The sequence below is a fragment of the Lathyrus oleraceus genome, unplaced genomic scaffold, assembly GCF_024323335.1.
Source record: "Lathyrus oleraceus cultivar Zhongwan6 unplaced genomic scaffold, CAAS_Psat_ZW6_1.0 chrUn0084, whole genome shotgun sequence".
NCBI lineage: Eukaryota > Viridiplantae > Streptophyta > Magnoliopsida > Fabales > Fabaceae > Lathyrus > Lathyrus oleraceus.
In genome coordinates this window covers 55,469-74,973 of record NW_026112475.1, presented here as the reverse complement: position 1 = coordinate 74,973, position 19,505 = coordinate 55,469, and positions in this window count along the sequence as shown.

Here is a 19,505-nt window from a genome sequence, read left to right as displayed (position 1 = left end):
AAATAAGATACTTAATATATACCTGAACTCTGATCCAGGTAATGTCCTTCCTATTGCGGTATTTCTTTTTCAATCTAAATTTTATTATTGCCCTAACAAAATAAAAACGTATATTGAGATCAATCTGACAGACATAATTAAATATACAAATACACACGAATATTTAGGGGAATTTCACTTACGCGTCAACCGTCTTCTTCATATTCGGATATTTACTCCAATCACCCGATAAAGAATCGAGATAATACACTATTAGTCTCGAAAGATCCATAGCAACCAACACCCAGTGACCACTGTAAAATAAAAAAAAAATTTAGATGAATGAAAATTTTCTACGTAAAAGATATACATAGATTAGAATGAAATTATTAGAAAGAAAATCTAACCCGTTGCCAGAATTAAACGGTAAAAAATACAAACTGGGTGTAGTATTATCGCCGGCCGCCATGAATATATCGACTAGATCATTCTTTACGGATGTTGGATTATTCGTTATTAACGTTGCATTGATACGGGAAGCAGCAATAAAATTGAAACGGTTACACAATTCAGTTCCCCACATCAATGTTACATACATATACCTTAAATAGAAACATAATAAACATTAGACTACTCATTGAAATGTGTAAATAAATTGTTCAACTAAGTAAATTATAGATTGATCGGAGTACCATATGTATGTATGAATGACAGCGATGCCCAATTCGGTGTGTTCAAAAAGTTGTTGGAAGTCCTCCTTTCCAATTATTTCGAAATGAGCAGCTCCGAAAACACCTTCATCAAAATTTATAGTACGAATGGCCCCATGCATAATATCGGACTCCTCCACCATTTTCTCAAGACGCATCATAATTTGAGATTTTGTCCCGGACGTCGTTGGAATATCCTTAGCAGCGCTTTTCAACTCTCGACCGGGAACCTAAAAATTCATATAAAATAAATCATGACTTTTTGTGATGCAACAGAATCGTTGCGTATATAATTCAATGGGTATATATATTTGTACCTCTTTTTGAGATGCAACCGACTCGATGCGTCTTGAAATCCCTTTACCAACTTTATGTGTGGGTCTTGTAGGAGTCTAACATTACCATATAATTGATTAAATATCACAATTGTAGCTGAATTGAAATGTGAATACTAAATATTCATAATCATTTAGAACATATATACCTCGGCATCAGGGAAAATTAGATCTGACGGCCAACCAACAAAGGATCCGACTGCATCTCGCATCAACGTTGTCTCTGAAACAACGTCAGGTAATGGTAGAACGGCGTCCGTATCTAATACGAGGTCAACCGAAACTTTCATAAATCCCACCGGGAGGGGATTATGGTGAAGTAATTCACCCGAAGTATTGTGCACTTTTCCCTTGCCAACCATGCGATAAGTTGGTGACGATAGATACAGCTGACAAGGTGAAATGCCCTAAACCAATAATAAATGTTATTGTTAACTTGTATATGTGTCAAGTAAAAAAGTGTTATTTTAATTTCATAATAACATATATAATTACCTCGGGAAATTTCGGTTGATAATTGATACTAGCTCGGTCACTAGTATCTTTTGCCTCGGAGGCGCACCTTTCCTCTCTATACCTTGCATTCTCGATTTGCAGTTGGAGTACTTGTGCCCTTAACTCCGCCAAGGTCTCCATCACCTCTTTGTTGGTAGGATTTTTTGTTTTTGGTTTTTTATAAAATGACGACGGAGTCACACCAAAACCCTTACCCCTCACACAACCGGAATACTCAGGAACATTTAGTACTCGACTAAGTACGCTCCTGCAATCCTGGACCTCGGTTGAAGGTACGGTTTGGGATAAAGTCTCCTGAAATATTATTAGAGGAGATTAAAATTGAATTATATGTCTAACAAAATTTTCGATATAATTAAAGAAATAATGTTACATATACTTACACATTCGTCATAAACATTTTGGACCGCTTCAACGACAGCCCCATCCTTCCCAACCCGAGCAGCCTTCCATAATACGTGCTCCGGAAGAGATGTTGCGTCACTTTTCTCCTCGGCTAGCTACACATTGAATTAGATTATAAGATCATCAATTATAACATATTGTGACAATGTATAAGCTCATAGCATTTGAATATACTCACAATTCTTTGTTGTAACCATGCATAACCCGTACGCCCTTTTTTGTACGGATACGCGGGTTTTGATGCCCTTTTCCTATTTTTGTCGCTTACTTCCTGGATAAAAAAGTTTAAGGCATATTAGAACCAAGTAACTTAACAATTGTATAATACCATAATTAATAGACATTACATGGAATTTTTCGTTTCTTCGTTTGGCGACAAAGTTATCCCATTCATCGGCTGAAATAATCTCGGCATACTTCATTGGACGTTCTCCTTCAACAAATTTTCCTTCCTCATCCTTGAGAAATTTGTTGCACAAAAAGGATCGAAATCCTCGGAGTCTTTTTCCGGCCAATTGAATACAATATTTTTGCCGGCTTTCATCGATGTGAAAGGATCTCTAAAAAACATACAAATGGAGTGTGTTATTATAAAGTCATATTATAACAATATATGGTTAACAAATAGTCAACAAAAAAAACATATAACAATATATGGTAAGTACCTGTATCTCCGACCATATTTTTTCCTTGCCAACCTTCAAGTCCGGACTTCTCCAATTATCACATGTAATCGGAATATGTTGTCGAACACGAAAACCAATGTAACTTGCCAACATTGAACCGTTAGGCTCAATTAGTTGGTCTTCAGCACTCCAATGCACTTCAAATTTTACACCCTTGTCTCTTGCACGAATGATTGACTTTATAACAGTCAATCCTCGTTTGATTTCTTTTTCAACATTATTACGTGATTCATTCGCGGCATGGGTATCGTCTTGGTTAGCCATTTTATCTGTAATATAGAAATGATTCAATAAGACCCAAGTAAGACAATGATTCAATACGTCAACACATTCATATACCTTCCATTTCTCATGCAAAAGACCTACTGCATGCAAAATACCAATGCAAACTCACACACACCTACTGCATGCAAAAGACCAATGCAAACTTATGGTGTTTGGAACATGAACAAACTTGCATCCATAATCATCAAACTTCCAAGCACAAGCTCAAACACACTTCAAATGATATCAGTTTTCAATCAGAAATAAAAAACTCAGTTTGCCCTAAACAACATTAATCAACATAATGCACAAAATGTAAAACTAAGTTTAGAAAATGCCCTAATCAAACACATGAAGAAAGTAAACGGTAAAGATGGAGAAGAGAAATACCTTCAAGGTGACGGTAACGATGGAGAAGAAGTGAACAATGACGGTGGACGTGAACGCAGCAGCAGAAAAAGGCGACGGCGACGACGACGGTGAGGGAGGGAGAACGAACGGAGGACGAGAGTAATCGCAGTAGACGGTGGACGCAGTAGAGAGAAAACCCAGTTACGTAAACGAAATAGCTTGTAGAAAGGGAAAATAAAGAGACATGCAGTATATGTTATAATTTTAATGTTTACTAAAGGGGACCTTAGAGGGCGCTTTTGTAAAAAAAGCGCCCTCTAAAGGGGGCCTAAGAGGGCGCTTCTGAAAGCGCTCTCTAAGGCTTTCCAAAAGCGCCTTCTAAACTGGAAATGTACATGGACTTAGAGAGCGCTTTTTTAAAAGCGCCCTCTAAGGGTAACCTTAGAGGGCGCTTTCACTAAAGCGCCCTCTATTGTTGTCCCTCCATTTCCTCATTATTTTTTTTTGACTTCACTTTAGAGGGCGCTTTTTTACAAAAGAGCCCTCTAAAGGGGGCCTAAGAGGGCGCTTCTGAAAGCGCTCTCTAAGGCTTTCCAAAAGCGCCTTATAAACTGGAAATGTACATGGACATAGAGAGCGCTTTTTCAAAAGCGCCCTCTAAGGTTACCCTTAGAGGTCGCTTTCAATAAAGCGTCCTCTATTGGTGTCCCTCCATTTCCTCATTATTTTTTCGCTTCACTTTAGAGTGCGCTTTGTTACAAAAGCGCCCTCTAAAGTGCGCTGTCTATTCCAATAGTATGCTCCTTATTTTTTCTCTTCACTTTAGAGTGCGCGTTTGTAATAAAGCGCCCTCTAAGGGGCGCTGTCTATTCCAGTTTTTGGCGTAGTGAAAGCATAATACATCTAATTTAATTAATAGGCCCAATAAAACCTAATATTTAAATATCACTATTTAATTCAAATAATTTAAATCAACCCAACATACACACTAAGTTAATTAATATAATTATTTAATTATATCTCATATCAACTAAATAATTAATTAACACACCAAATTAATTAATATAATCAATTATTATACTACCTAACAACCAAGTAATTACTTAACACTCCAAATAAATAAATAAAATATAATAATAATAATATAAGAAACAATACTAAAAATTGGGTTGTTACAACTCTCCCCCACTTAAAAGATTTTCGGCCTCAAAAATTTACCTCAAACGAACAACTCCGGATACGATTCCTTCATCTTATCCTCGAGTTCCCAAGTAATATTGCCATTGGCGACTCCGCCCCATATCACTTTCACCAAAGAAATCTCCTTACCACGAAGCTTCTTCACTTCTCGATTTTCAATTCGCATAGGTGATGTATCGACCGTCAAATTATCCCTCACTTGAACATCATCTAATGGAACAACATGCGATGGATCCGCGATGTACCTTCTCAATTGAGACACATGGAACACATCATGAAGATTAGAAAGTGACAGTGGTAATGCAATCCGATATGCCACTTCACCTACCCTCTCGGAAATCTAATAAGGACCAATGAAATGCGGCGTCAACTTACGCGACTTCAAAGCTCTACCAACACCTGTTATTGGCGTAACTCGAAGAAACACATGCTCATCTTTCTCAAACTCAAGAGCTTTCCTCCTCTTATCATGATAACTCTTTTGACGACTCTGAGAAGCCTTCATCTTCTCTTGAATCATCTTAATCTTATCTGTAGTCTCTTGAATCAACTCGGGTCCAACCACAGCACTCTCTCCCGATTCGTACCAACATAAAGGAGTTCTACACCTTCTACCATAAAGAGCCTCAAAAGGTGATGTTCCATTACTCGAATGGAAACTGTTGTTATACGTAAACTCGATCAAAGGCAAGAAATTATTCCAAGTTCCTCCTTGTTCCAAAACACAAGACCTTAAAAGATCTCCAAGTGACTGAATAGTCCTCTCCGTTTGACCATCAGTTTGCGGATGATATGCCAAACTCAAACGCAACTTCGTACCCAAAGCACTTTGCAAACCTTCCTAAAATCTCGAAGTGAACCTCGGATCTCTATCCGAAATAATGCTCGACGGAATACCATGCGAACACACAATCCTTTCGATGTACAACTTAGCAAGTCTCTCCATCAAATAGTCCATCCTCATCGGAATAAAATGAGCACATTCCGTCAACCTGTCCACAATGACCCAAATCGCCTCACAATTACTCGATGTTCTCGGCAAATCCGAAACAAAATCCATAGAGATACTATCCCACTTCCACTCGGGAATAGATAACGGTTGCATCAAACCAGACGGCTTTTGATGTTCAATCTTTGACTTTTGACAAGTCAAACATGAATACACAAATTCCGCTACATCCTTCTTCATACCTTGCCACCAAAACATCTTTCCCAAGTCTTGATACATTTTAGTAGCACCAGGATGAATACTCAAACCACTTCTATGCCCTTCCTCAAGAATCCTCTTTCTCAAATCCGCAACATCCAGAACACAAACTCGATCGCGACACCTCATGATACCATTCTCATCAATCCTAAATTCACCACCTTTGTCTTGATTAATCAATGTCATAACATCGACTAATTTCAAATCTGACTTCTGACCTTCTCTAATTTCGTCAAGAATGCCACACGTAAGCTTCAACATACCAAGCTTAACACACGAAGACGTCGCTTCACAAACCAAACTCAAATCTCTAAATTGCTCCAACAATTCAAACTCTCGAATCATCAACATAGACATGTGCAATGACTTCCTACTCAATGCATCAGCTACAACATTCTCCTTTCTAGGATGATAATTCAAACCAAAATCATAATCTTTCAAGAATTCCAACCATCTCCTTTGCCTCATATTCAATTCTTTCTGATCGAACAAGTACTTCAAACTCTTGTGATCACTAAACACATCAAATCTCGATCCAAACAAATAATGTCTCCAAAGCTTCAACACAAACACAACGGCGGCCAACTCTAAATCATGCGTCGGATAATTCCTCTCATGAACTTTAAGTTTCCTTGAAGCATAAGCTACCACTTGCCCTTTTTGCATCAAAACACCTCCCAAACCATACAAAGAAGCATCACAATACACAACGAAAGTTTCTAACGGATCCGGTAAAATCAAAATAGGAGCCGTAGTCAATCTTCTCTTAAGCTCTTGAAAATTCCCTTCACACTACGAAGTCCAAATGAAAGCTTGACCTTTCCTAGTCAACTGCGTCAATGGTGACGACAACTTAGAAAATCCTTCAATGAACTTCCTATAATAACCAGCCAAACCAAGGAAACTTTGAATCTCAGCAACAAACTTAGGAGCATCCCACTAAGATACAGCCTCAATCTTCGTAGGATCCACAGAAATACCACCACTCAAAATCACATGTCTAAGAAAACTTACTTCACTCAACCAAAACTCACATTTAGAGAGCTTAGCAAACAACTTCCTCTCTTTCAACACCGATAACACAACCTTCAAATGCTCGGCATGATTCTCTTTACTCTTGGAATAAATCAATATATCATCGATGAACACAACAACAAACTTATCCAGATAATCATGAAAATTTCTATTCATATACTCCATAAATACACCAGGTGCATTAGTCACACCGAAAGGCATCACGGAGTACTCGTAGTGATTGTACCTTGTCCTAAAAGCAGTCTTTTGTATATCCTCAGCCTTTACACGAATCTGATGATACCCAGACCTCAAACCAATTTTGCTAAACACACAAGCTCCAACCAGCTGATCCATCAGATCGTCAATCCTCGGAAGTGGATACTTGTTCTTAATCGTCACTTTATTCAGTTGTCTATAATCAACACATAATCTCATAGAACCTTCTTTCTTCTTGACCAACAGAACAGGTGCACCCCACGGCGACACACTAGGACGAATAAACCTCTTCTCGAGTAAGTCTTCAAGTTGACTCTTCAACTCTTTCAACTCAGAAGCAGACATTCTATAGGGAGCCATCGATACAGGACTAGTTCTAGGGACTAAATCAATCGAAAACTCAACCTCACGTTCCGGCGGTAAATCACTTATATCTTCCGGAAATACCTCCGCAAACTCACAAACTATTGGCAATTCTTCAATCGTCTTCTTCTCACGAATATCCAAAGTTGCCAACAACATAAACAACTCTGCACCATCTTGCACCGATTCATCAACTTGCTTAGCAGACACACACCAATCTTCCTGAGCACCAACCTCAGGAAAAATAACCGTCTTCTCGAAACAGTTGATATACACCCGATTAACTTCTAACCAATTCATACCCAAAATCACATCAAGTTGCTCTAAAGGAAGACAAACTAAATCAATTCCAAAATCCCTACCAAAGATACTCAACGGACAATTCAAACACGCATAGGAAGTAGAAACAGAACCCATAACAGGTGTATCAATAACCATACTTCTACGCATATCAGATAATATAAGATTCAATATCTTAGCACAATCCAAAGAAATGAAAGAATGTGTTGCACCGGTATCAATAATGGCAATCAAAGGTGTACCATTAATAAAGCACGTACCTTGGATTAGCCTATCATCGGTAGTGGCCTCCGCACCAGACAATGCAAACACCTTTCCTTTCGCTTGCTCCTTCTTCGGCTTATCACATTTGGTACTAATGTGACCTTTCTCACCATAATTGAAACAAGTCACGCTCGAACCAACTCCACACTGGTTTGCTCTGTGACCACTCTTGCCACAATTGAAACACGTCACAGGATCCCTACTACAATCCATAGCACGATGACCTTCAACGCCACATTTGAAACACTTAAGTGGAGTAGAAGATCCTCCCCCACTTGGCTTCTTGCCAAAACCAGATTGTCTCCTTCTGTCATCATACGGTTTCCCACGATCTTGGTTTTTCCCCTTCAAACTCTTGTAGACAGAAGCACTCTCCCTACTATCCTCATCATAAATCCGACTCTTGTTAACCAACTCCGCAAAACGAGTAATCTGTTGGTAACCAATGGCCTTCTTGATATCATGTCTCAAGCCATTCACAAACTTCAAGCATTTAGATCTCTCAGCATTAGCAGTATTGTAATGAGGACAATACATGGTAAGCTCCTGAAATCTAGCAGCATATTCCGCAACAGTACCATTTCCTTGCTTCAATTCTAGGAACTCCACCTCTTTCTTCCCACGACAATCTTCCGGAAAATAGTTCTCCAATAAGACATCATGGAAAAGAGCCCAAGTAACCTCAATGATGTCTTCTTCGAACCTCTGAAGAGTGTTATTCCACCAATCTTCAGCTTCCTTCTCAAGCATATGGGTACCAAACTGCACCTTCTGAGCATCTGTACAGTTCATGACTCTGAAGATCTTCTCAATTGCCTTCAGCCAAGCTTGAGCTTTCTCAGGTGCATGCTCACCCTCAAAAACAAGAGGATTGTTCCGCTGGAATCTCCCCAAAGCACGAAATTCATCATCATCTCCGTTTCGGTTACCAGCATTCGCTTGATGGATCTGACCCATGGATTCAGCCAACATCCTCTGCGCCTCAGCAATTGCATCGTCATTCCTGCCTGCAACCATCGTCCTGAATAGCCCGAACAAACAGTATCGATTGTGTCAGATACACAAATCAAATACCACGGAATGGAAAACCCTAACGACTATTGACCAACTGGTCGACCAGACTCTGATACCACTAATGTAACACCCCTTTTTCTACCCCAAAATACTTAACATATAATCAGAGTAAATAAGCACGCATATAAATAAAAGGGCATCACATCGACGTTTTCAAAAACTAAAAGCTTTCAAAAACCAACATCATTCATCATCGATATACAATACACCTGGTCATATAAAATAACACATTTCAATTATCATGAATATCCAAGAATATGCGTTCGCAGCGGAAAATAATGAATACTCATGTATTTCATAACATGATCCATGTCCCATACCAAGATCATCTCTCAATAATCACCTCAAGATAAAATAAATCAAGTAATAACATAATGCATATCCAAATAAGATATGAGTTCAATACTACTAATCTACCCAATGTTACATGACCAGAGCATTGACTCATTACCTAGTCTTCAAACTAAAATACGAAAACTCTCCGGCTAATCTCGAGCGAGCTACCGTCCACTTACTTCAGCAATACTACTCTGGAGTATCTGCACGATACCCATGTAAAGGTAACATTCAAACAGAAAGGGTGAGAATTCAAATCATTATGAAAAAGTATAATCAGGCACAATGATTAAATCAACAATTAACGAAATTCATCACACCTCGTATCATCATGTCAATAACATTAATCCACATTTATTTCATATGTTTCAAACATACATCAAAACTCAAGGAGTTAATATTAAAATTCAATGCTATATTCTCAAATATACACATAACCACAATTATCACATAATCACATATTTCACCAAGTTATGCATCCAAACATCACCAAATTCAATTACCATATCTCAAACACACATCACAATCACATCAATACATACATTCAATTATCACATAACTCTAATGTGACTCAATGCAAGACATGTGACTCTATGCATGTGGTACCTCAATGTGAACCCAACGTTTCACCGCTTTCCGATTCAATATCTAGAATCCAAGCCACGCTTCCGATCCGGACAAGATCAAAGCCACTACCACGCCTACTTCCAATTAAGGATCAACGTGTGCTACGTCTATTTCCAATTAAAGATCACCGTCTACTACCACGCCTATTTCCAATTAAGGATCAACGTGTGCTACATCTACCACGCCTATTTCCAATTAAGGATCTACGTGTGCTCCATCTACCACGCCTATTTCCAATTAAGGATCAACGTGTGCTACCATGTGAACCCACCGTTTCACCGCTTTCATTATGAAGCCGACTATGCCATGAATGAATGCACACATATCAACACATATGCAATTAAGATCATCTCTACCATCTTAACATTCCACATATCAACATAATTCAACTCTATGAATTATCCACCAATGGTACACATACACATTCATAACAATATATCATCCACAAATATAGGCTAATTATCAAATACACACAATTAGATTTCATACCAATGAATACAACTTTTAAAATCTCAATTTTTCATTTTTCAAACAGTGGCAACCGGTTAACGCTTGGTGAGTAACCGGTTAAAACAAAACAGAGCAAGTAACCGGTTAACGCTCGGTGAGTAACCGGTTAACATAAAAAAGAAATAAATTCCTGCGCAGATTTTCAAGCAAGTAACCGGTTAACGCTCGGTGGGTAACCGGTTAACACAAAAACAGAATCAATAGATTTTTAAGCAAGTAACAGGTTAACACTCAGTGGGTAACCGGTTAACACAAAAACAGAATCACAGATTTTTAAGCAAGTAACCGGTTAACGCTCGGTGGGTAACCGGTTAACGTAAAACAGAATCAGAATTTTCTATGTTTTTCATCGTTGGAGGACCTTCGAACCTCCGATTTCGATTCCGTAAAAAGCTACACGTTCAGAAAATTATGACTCATACAATATAACATTAATTTACAGTTTTAACACAATCCAATCACCACAAATCGAGAATATTCATCAATACCTAACAATTCCAAAACCATGCAATTTAAGGAATTCAACCTACACATGTTTCTACCCATTGACCCAATCATACTAACCCATAATAATAAGGATTCCCCCCTTACCTCTTCAATTTGATGGAAACCCTAGCTTCTCTTTTGTTCTTCCCCTTTTCTCCTTACTTTTCCTCTTCTCTTTCTCTATTTTTGTCAAATGATCAAATGAATCATATTCTCCCTCTCCTCTTACTATTTATAATAGTATTCTATTTGGGCTTAAAGCATAATACATCTAATTTAATTAATAGGCCCAATAAAACCTAATATTTAAATATCTCTATTTAATTCAAATAATTTAAACCAACCCAACATACACACTAAGTTAATTAATATAATTATTTAAATATATCTCATATCAACTAAATAATTAATTAACACACCAAATTAATTAATATAATCAATTATTATACTACCTAACAATCAATTAATTACTTAACGCTCCAAATAAATAAATAAAATATAATAATAATAATATAAGAAACAATACTAAAAATTGGGTTGTTACATATGGCGCCTGCATGGCCCTCCAAGAGGAGGCGCCAGAGGCAATGGCGCCTGTGTGTGTTTGTGTGCAAGGCGCTAATTTTTGTGGCGTCTGTGTGTGTGTGTGTGTGTGTGTGTGTGTGTGTGTGTGTGTGTGTGTGCGTGTGTGTCATGTGGGTGCCAATTCAATTGGCGCCTACGTATTTTGTCCAATTCATCTTCCGTCTCTATAAATACCATCCCCATGCATACAATTATTTTCACTCAAATTCATCTCCTAGTCTAGTTCAACCATTGATTTTAATTTTCTTTGTTTCAACAATGTCTGCATACATTCAGAAACGAAATGCTGATGTAATATTTTTTGCCGTTGCGACTCCGATACAGGTTCGACTTTGGAACACAGATACGTTTGAACGTCTTAATCGGACGTTGTACAGTTGGTTAGAGGGAGAAATTGGAGAGGGTGAACGGATTAGAAGAATACAATGGCTTGTGTCCACGTTCAACCAAAACGGAGAAGTGCGTGAATGAGTGGATATTAAAACCGACCAAGACGCTCGTAGGATGATGCAGTACATGTTCAAAATTATTTTGATGGTTGTAATCGCATAGTTTTTATATTCTAGTTGTTTTAATTGTTTGTGTTATTTTTTATGAACAACTGTCTTTTCGTCACAGACGTCTACTATGAAGTAAAATTAATTATCCATATATTGCAACAGAGGTACTTTGAAATAAATTTAAGTTTCCATATATAGCAACAAAGGTACATTTGAATTTATCTGGTTATGCTCGTTCCAACACTATGACAGTTATTACGATTGTGACCTAGTTGACGACATGAACTACATAGTCTAACCATTTTGTTCGCCGTATCGATTTCGGTTTGAATCCGGGTGCTGTTAGGGCGACCCTTTTTCTTCCTTCGCATAACTTCGTTGTGCCACACGATGTCCCCTTGATATTCTGGCCAATAATCCTCTTTTGCCACTACCGAAAAACTAATTTTATAAACATTTGAAAGGCTGGCGACTTTGTAAACTTCAGATAGCAAGTAGGATGGATCCCTTCGAACCTTTGAGCATGCCGCAATGATATGGGAGCAGGGGGTACAAAAGGCTTGGAACCTTCCACAGTCGCACTAACCTCTATCTAATTTGACTCTGTACTGTCTCATTGGCATGCCCTCATTGTGATCCATGGACTCGGCAACACTAAACCAACCTTTAGTTCAGTCAAATACCGTAACCACGTGTGTGTTTGCTTTGGCAGCTCCATGTCTGATGAATTTCATTGAAGCATCACTGAACAACTGTCCAGATTACAACACGGAACTCCACTTTGAGCGTCTGGTTTCAAAAAAGGCCCTAGCCTGAAATATGTAGCTTGCACCAAAGCAATTATTGGTAGGTTACGAATTCCTTTGAAGACGGAGTTCATTGATTCCACAAGATTTGTTGTCATGTGGCCCCAACGTTGTCTGCTTGCGTATGCCCTAGTCCACTTCTCCAACGAAATACTATCGATCCACCGAACCGCATCTTCGTTCGACAATCTTATTTCCTCGCGGTAGTGTTTGAAAAAAGGTTCTGTTAATGCGTAACCTGCATTGACAACCTTCTTACGCAACATCTGATCTTTGATTTCCCGCATGAAATTCTGAGCAATATGTCTAATACAAAACACATGCGCCGAATGAGGATTTTGCCAGCCATTGTCAATGTTATTATATGCACTAATGATTGAGGGGTGTCTATCAGAGATCAAACACAAGTAAGGCTGAGGTGCAACGTGCAATCGGAGATTTCTTAGGAAAAAACTCCATCCCTCAGTAGTCTCCCCTTCAACTAGGGCAAAGGCGATCGAAAAAATATTGTTGTTCCCATCTTGTGCCACTGCCATCAGTAACGTTCCTTTGTATTTTCCATACAACCATGTATCATCAATTTGTATAATTGGTTTACAGAAAGAAAAACCTATGATACACGGTTGATACGCCCAAAATAGACGGTGAAATATTCTATTTCCAACAGCACACGTACCATCTGGTGTATATGCGGGCAATTTTTCCATCTTGAAAATTTTCCCAAGAGCATAGTGTTTTAGAGCCAACGGGTATTTTGGAAGTTGCTTGTAATATTCCTCCCAATTGCCAAACACTTTTTCAACAGCTTTTGTTCTAGCTATCCATGCCTTCCCATATGATGGTGCGTACTCGTACTCTGCCCTAATATGCGAGATTCCTTTAACGACGGATTATCGCCAATAACAGACAATATTTCATCGCATATTAGCTGAGAGCTTAATTTACGATGATCCTGCATTGGGTTTATCAGCATGCATGTGTGATCTGGACCCATTGATCCAATCTCCCAAGATTCGCTCCTCTTCCGGTACGAAGCTGACAACTTAAAAAGGAAGTGCTCATTTGAACAATAAACTTTATACCTTGATGCGTTAGTTCTGTCTACTCTGAAATCTGTTGCTAGTTGTATGTGGAATTTCTTAATGGCTTTTACACATTCCTCTTTTGTGCGAAATTTGTCTCCTTGTTTCAGAGATCCTTGCATTTGCACGTAAGGATTGTACCATACATCTGCCGAAGGTTCATCTGAAACCAAATTTAACCTTGTCATGTGTTGGGGTGGGCAATATACAAGACTTGCTGGTATTGGCTCCTCTTCCTCTTCAGCGTTCACCATCGAATCAACCATGATCTCAGGTTCCTCTTCTTCATCGTCTAGAACATTCACCTCAGCTTGTTCGTCATCAGTCTCACAAAACACTCGTGTTGTTGATGTGGTAATATATACAACTCTATATTGTTGTAACCGGAATGTTCGTGACTGCCAAACATATGCTGAACATCATCATCATCTCGAATCTTCTTTTGATAAAATTTTACCTGGTTTTCTATAAAACAAACTGGATTTTTATAGATGATCTGACCCATATTATTGCACTGCAATTTCTTTTCTATTCTTTGTTTCAGATGTGAAAATTTTGATCGCCGATTTAGTATAAACGGAGTCACCTCTGTGTTTCGGAAACAAAAACCGAACAACTGATGATCAAATATTTCACCTTCGAAATGTGCACTGGTCATATAATGTTGTGTGGAAGACATTGTGTTGAATGGAATTGAAATTGAATGCATTGCTAAGTTGTTCAACTGCACAACATAAATAGTTGGTCATTGGTAAGTTGGTCAATGCATTGATAATTTGGTAATTGTTTGTACAAACTTGACCACGCATGCAGTTGAAGGAATCCAGCACGCAGAGAAAAGATTGAAAAGAATACACAAGCGCCAGGGAATCAAAGAATCTTTGAGGTCTGTGCCCTAAGATTCCAACCTAGGCGCCCATTCCCTAGGCGCCATAAAGTAACTGAGGCGCCAAAGGCTTGGGCGCCCCTTCACAAAACAAGACAAAGACGCCACTAGGAAGGGCGCCCCTTCCAATTGCCTTATACTAAGGCGCCAAGAGGAAGGGCGCGTCTTCCATGCATGTGAGAAATCACATGTAGGCGCCATGTAACACCCCAATAAAATAAAATAATTATTTAAATTAAGTTAATAGTATATTATTAGTTTAATCAAATAATTGGATTATTTTATTATTAGAATATTATTATTGGAATAATATATAAGTGGGAATTAAGGAAAGAGTCCCATTGGAGTAAAAAGGTTTTTACGTGAAAAACAGAGAAGCGGTCGTGAAAGAGGAAAAGGGCAAAGAGGCAGAGCAAGAGGAAGAAGGTTGGAGAAGAGAAGAGCTTGAAGCTTGAGATTCGCCGGATTAACTCAGGTAAGGGGGGTTTATCGTCGTTTAATGGGTATTATGGGTTAGCATGTAATGGGTAGTGATAAACCGTAATTTGACCCTAATTGGGATTTAGGAATGCTGAGAAATTTTGATGAATAAGTTGTGTTAGACTGTAATTGAATCTGTGTTTGGGTTAGTTGTAAATTTCCGAAAGTGTAGCTTTTTACGGAATTGGAATCGGAGGTCCGGAAGTCCTCCAATGGCGGAAAATGCGGAGAATTCTGCATTCTGCCTTGAGTTAGCGCATGAACAGCTTCTGTCTTGCGTTAACCGGTTAACCCAGGGTGTTAACCGGTTAACACCGTTTTGAATTGTGAAAATGTGCTGTTTTGCTTGCGTTAACCGGTTAACCCAGGGCGTTAACCGGTTAACACTGTTGTGATTGCTGAGATATTGCTGTTTGTGCTGCGTTAACCGGTTAACCCAGGGCGTTAACCGGTTAACACTGTTAAGTTTTGGGACAGGAGGCGTGTTGTGCTGCGTTAACCGGTTAACCCAGGGTGTTAACCGGTTAACACTGTTGCAGAGTGGAAAAATTGGTTTTTTAATGTTGTGTACATAATTGAGAGTTGGCCTATGTTGGCGTATGATGTAATAGGGATTATTTCCCGCTGTTTTGAGCAGTATAGGTATTAGTAGAGTGTGCTAATACTGTGTGTAATTGATTGACATGATAATGATGTGTTGATACATGTGTTGATGATGTATGATGATATGCATAATGCTGTGAGTGTATATATTATGCATGTATTTGTGAATGGACTGTTGTATGGCTTAGAGTGTGAGCATATGTCCATTGTGAATTGTTGTTGATGTTGCATTGCTAGATGATTAGCGTGCATAGCATAGCCTGTGGGGCTGTAGCTAATTCCCATGGTGAGGAATTAGTGAGTGAATCATTGTGGATTTGTTGTTGATGTTTGCATGCTAGATGATTAGTGTGCATAGCATAGCCTTCGGGGCTGTAGCTAATTCCCATGGTGAGGAATTAGTGAGTGAGTCATTAGATCTCAAATGAGTGGGACTAGTGAGCTTAGTAGCCGTATCTGGATTTGATCGGTGAGCTTGAACTATATGTTCAAGAATAGTCGGTACCGCATGTGTGGAGTCTCATTGCATAATGTATGTATGGCGTATAATATGAATGGATGTATTCCAATATTATACGTGTGTTTGTGTTGTTATGGAGTATGATTTGAGATTATACTTGTGATTTATGTTGGTGTGAGTATGATGTTGAGCCGATGTGCTGTTACTGATTGTATGTTGTGATTAGGGTGATTAATGTGTTAAATTACTTAACATGACATTATATTCTATAATGCTTATTATATCGATTGAGGAACTCACCCTTACAACTATTTTTCAGGTAACGAGTAATGAGTTGAGTAGAAGCTAATGCTTGGAGTCTAGTGTAGTCTCCCTAGTGGGTCATGCTCTGATAGATGTAACATCGGGAGGGAACATTTTAATTGTGTTGTTGATGATTGTTGAACCAGTTTACATGTAGTATGTTACATGTTTGAATGATCGATTTGATCTCTATCCGCTGCGTATTGTGCAATACTTTATGTTTTGAGTTAAATAATGAGCATGACTAAATATTTATGGCGAATAGTGTGAAATATTGTGTGACACCCTTGATTGCATATTACTCTGATTGATATGTTGTTATATTTTAATTAAATATTTGGGGTATTTTAGAAGGGTGTTACACGCCAAACTCAAGGGCTCCTCTTCCCTTGCATGTGATTTCTTCACATGCGCCAAGAAGATTCCTCACATGCTCTTCCATGCTGAATTTTGTCATTCTTGTCTCCTCTTGCCTTTCCATGCAACCAATCACACTCTTTTTAGGTTTCCAAACCTACTCACTCATTCATCTATAAATAGTCTCTCATATCAACAATATCAAATCATCTTCATCAATACTCAAGTATTTTCTTCTACCACATTTCTTTCATCTACCAAACTCAAGCTTTGCAAATTCAAATCATGTCTTTTTGACTATGGGCGATGAACACAAAGGCACAATCGAGAATATATCGGCATTTGTATGTTATCTCTCTCTCTTTTAGTTACTATTTCTGGATTACTTCTAATACACATCTTCTTTGTGTTATACCTTTGTAATCTCTCTCTTTTTAGTTTCTATTTTAGGATTACTTCTTATACATATCTTCTTTGTGTTATACCTTTGTAATCTCTCTCTTTTTAGTTTCTATTTTAGGATTACTTCTTATACATATCTTTTTTGTGTTATACCTTTGTAATCTCTCTCTTTTTAGTTTCTATTTTAGGATTACTTATTATAGATGTGTGTTTGTTGAGTATGTATTTCTTCTTCTAATTGTATTTTCTTATTTTTTTGTTATTAGGATCCAAAGCGGCTTAGATGCCGTGTACATGAATATGTACCCCACGATCCTTTAATAGAACCATATATTAGAGGATGTGGATTTAGAAATCTACCAAACATTGTTTCGTACTCGGTGGACTACAAGTTCATTTTGGATTTGTTGGAGAGGTGGAGACCCGAGACCCACACATTTCACATTCCGATTGGTGGGTGTACCGTCACACTTGAGGACGTGTACATGTTGTTGGGTCTTCGTATAGACAGAAAGGCAGTGAGTGGGCAAGTTAACCAAGACAACAATATATGCAATGAATTACTGGGTGCCCCTTTGTTAGACGACGAAACTGAGGGAGACACATCCGGTCAAGCAAGGGGGCAAGGTATAAATTTAAAATATCTTAAACAATATTATGCCAGTATAGTATTGTCCGACGATTCAACCGAGTATGAGAAAATAATAATAGCTCGGTGTTATATTATGATTTTATTTGGTAACTTTTTGTTTCCAGAAAGTACAGGTAATTTTGTGAATATAATGTATTTACCTTTATTACGCAACATTAATAAGGTAAACACTTATAGTTGGGGTTCAGCTGTGTTGGCCCATCTATATAGTGCAATGTGTAGAACTGCAAAAAACAATACCTGTACTTTTTTTTCATGTGCTTATTTGCTTCAAGCTTGGGGGTGGTCTAGGATGTCGTCGCTCGCCCCGATAAATGAGCGCCCATTCGTGTTCCCCTTTGCAACGAAGTAACTCTAGCACTTTACCATTCACCATTTAGTTAATTATATTTATTATTTAAATTAACAGTAAATAATATTTTTCACTTCTTTTTATTATCTTAGGTGGTCAGTAAGGGGAATGATCTACAATAGGTGTCCGAAACACGCTATTGCAGTCTATCGAAATCTATTGGACCACATTGGACATGATGATTTAATACTTCTACCAAACTATATTTTAATTTAAAAATTCTTCTCAAATTATTTTCCATCTAAAGATTTGGTATTTTTTTCCAGTTTGTTTGGAGGCCATATCTGGGTCTGAATCATGATGTGAACCATGACGATGCTGCAGTTTGGACATCGAAGACACCGATTATCTGATTCACTACATTTGAAATGCACCAAAGTGACCGGGTCAAACTGTAGTTAGGAATGCTACAACATATTCCAGAATCTCCCACGTGTTTGTGGAATTGGCATCAAAAAAGGGTCGATGCATAGTGGGATTATTCTGACTGGAGAGACTTTGCAAAAGACATGTGTCGTCAATGGAGGAATCGACGACAACAAATCTTGAACGAACCAGTCATCCAAGGTGCAAGACCGACTCAACAATATATGGCATGGTTTAGGTTTGTGACAACTCAGCAATTTGTATCTGAGCCGCAGTATTTTATGGATCCGCGCCAATTTGCTTCGTCATCGTATGCCCCACACCAATTCACCAACCAACACCAATGTGAACCCACCGAAACTCAACAACCAACCACACAACATCAACCGACCACATACACAAAACAACCACACACCTAACATCACAACCCGTTCATGCCAACCACCCAACAATGAACCATCCAACGTTTCAATCCATTCATACCACCCACCCAAACACAAAACCAAGAACCAAACCCCGCAACCACAACCGTCTATAGCTGTCATACCCCGATTTTGGTCCTGAAAATTTTTCATTTTTTTTCATTTGGCACTTGGCCTAAAGTTCATTTGCATCTAAGATCCATGGAACCTTAGTCCATTATTGCATTCAAATGTATCAATACATGAAAAAAAAACTACAATTTTGCCATGTTGACCAAAGTCAACTATATGACCATTGACACTTTCCAAGTCCTAATTCATGTTCATGTTCACTTTTAACCATGTTCATTATAAAGTCCATTTCTTTATTTTGTTCATTTTCATTTTAGACCCTATCCTTCTT